Source organism: Nicotiana attenuata, chromosome 11 (genome assembly GCF_001879085.1).
Source record: "Nicotiana attenuata strain UT chromosome 11, NIATTr2, whole genome shotgun sequence".
NCBI lineage: Eukaryota > Viridiplantae > Streptophyta > Magnoliopsida > Solanales > Solanaceae > Nicotiana > Nicotiana attenuata.
Genome location: NC_031999.1, coordinates 60,355,328 through 60,357,740, shown reverse-complemented (window position 1 = coordinate 60,357,740; position 2,413 = coordinate 60,355,328). Strand labels below are relative to the sequence as shown.

Here is a 2,413-nt window from a genome sequence, read left to right as displayed (position 1 = left end):
TTTTTGGAGAAGTTTCTCCCAGTTACTCAGCGAGAGGCTCTTCGCAGGCAGTTCGAGTGCCTCCAGCAGGGCTCTATGACAGTCACTCAGTATGAGACTCGGTTCATTGATCTAGCACGCCATGCTATTGTTATACTCCCCACCGAGAGAGAGAATGCGGAGGTTTATTAATGGGTTGATTCAGCCGATCCGTCTCCAGATGGCTATGGGAGCCGGGAGTGAGATTTCTTTTCAGGAGGCGGCCAATGCGGCCCGTAGAGTTGAGATGGCTCTTGCACGGGGAGGTGGTCATGGGTCAGATAAGAGGCCCCGTCATGCAGGTAGATTTAGTGGTACCTCGTCTGGGGGTGGGGATTCTTATAGTAGAGCTTTCAGTCAGCCCTACAGGTCTCACATGGTACTTCAGGTGGTCGTGGCTCTCAGCCGCAGTCTTCTGACCAGCAGCTTTTCAGTTCACCATCAGCACCTATCAGCGCACCACCACTCCGTTATTCTCAGCAGCCGAGGGCTTGTTACACGTGTGGCGACACGAGACATATTGCCAGGTATTGCCCTCGAGCTTCTGACAGCTCACAGCAGCAGGGTCCTCGTCCAATGATTCAGGCATCAGGTGATCCACAGGCCGCCCAGCCAGCTAGAGGCGGGGGTAGAGATCATAGAGGTGGAGCTCGGACCGCCAGAGGTGGAGGCCAGCCAGCAGCCGATCGTCCGAGAGATATGATTCAGGGAGGTGGGGCCCAGCCCCGGTGTTATGCTCTTCCAGCCAGGCCAGAGGCTGAGTCTTCAGATGCAGTTATTACAGGTACTATTCTGGTCTGTGATAGGGATGCTTCAGTGCTATTTGACCCTGGGTCTACGTATTCGTATGTGTCGTCCTATTTTGCCCCCTACCTGGCTATGCCTAGTGATGCTTTGGGTATTCCTGTTTATATATCTACACCGGTGGGTGATTCTATAGTGGTCGACCGAGTTCATCGTTCCTGTGTGGTAGAGTTTGAGGGTCTCTGAGACCCGTGTCGATTTATTTCTCTTAGACATGGTGGATTTCGACGTCATATTAGGGATGGATTGGTTGTCCCCGTATCATGCCATCTTGGATTGGCACGCCAAGACCGTGACCTTGGCTTTACCAGATTTGCCCCGTTTGGAGTGGCGAGAGACCCCAGGTCATGCCACTCGCAGTGTTATCTCATATGTGAAGGCTCGACGCATGGTCGAGAAGGGGTGTTTAGCTTATCTGGCGTATGTTCGCGATTCCAGCGCAGAGGTCCCTTCTATTAATTCTGTTCCTATTGTTCGGGAGTTCCCCGAGGTTTTCCCTTCAGACCTGCTGGGTATGCCGCCCGACAGGGACATCGATTTTTATATTGACCTGGCTCCGGGCACGCAGCTCATTTCTATCCCGCCGTATCGCATGGCCCCGCCAGAGTTGAAAGAGTTAAAAGATTAGTTGCAGGATTTGCTTGGGAAGGGTTTCATTAGACCCAGCGTTTCGCCTTGGGGTGCGCCGGTGTTATTTGTGAAGAAAAAGGATGGTTCGATGAGAATGTGCATTGATTACCGGCAATTGAACAAGGTGACGATCAAGAACAAGTATCCACTGCCGAGAATTGATGATTTATTCGACCAGCTTCAGGCTGCAAAGGTGTTTTCAAAGATAGACTTGAGATCTGGCTACACCAGCTGAGGATTAGGGTGTCTGATGTCCCTAAGACAGCATTCCGCACTCGGTACGGGCATTATGAGTTCCTGGTCATGTCGTTTGGGTTGACTAATGCCCCAGCGGCATTCATGGAGTTGATGAACCGAGTGTTCAGGCAATATTTGGACATGTTCGTGATAGTCTTTATTGATGATATTTTGGTGTACTCTCGCAGCCAGGAGGAGCACGAGCAGCACCTCAGAGTGGTTCTTCGGACTCTGAGGGATAGTCAGTTATATGCCAAGTTCTCCAAGTGCGAGTTCTGGCTGAGTTCAGTAGCATTCCTGGGTTACGTTGTATCAGTAGAGGGTATACAGGTGGACCCGAAGAAGATAGAGACAGTCAAGAACTGGCCTCGACCAGCATCAGCCACAGAGATTCGGAGTTTCTTGGGGTTAGCAGGCTACTATCATCGGTTCGTGGAGGGGTTTTCATCTATCGCAGCCCCGATGACCAGGTTGACCCAGAAGGGTGCCCAGTTCAGATGGTCGGATGAGTGTGAGGCGAGCTTTCAAACGCTCAAGACAGCTCTGACTACGGCACCGATATTGGTTTTGCCTATAGGTTCAGGGCCTTATTCAGTCTATTGTGATACTTCCCATATTGGACTTGGTGCAGTATTGATGCAGGATGGCAGAGTCATAGCCTATGCTTCGAGGCAGTTGAAGATCCACGAGAAGAATTATCTGGTTCATGATCTACAGTTGGCAG

General features: G+C 51.2%; 1 pseudogene; it reads left to right on the top strand.

The window, feature by feature from the left end:
* Positions 1,547-1,959, top strand: LOC109235093 (annotated as a pseudogene).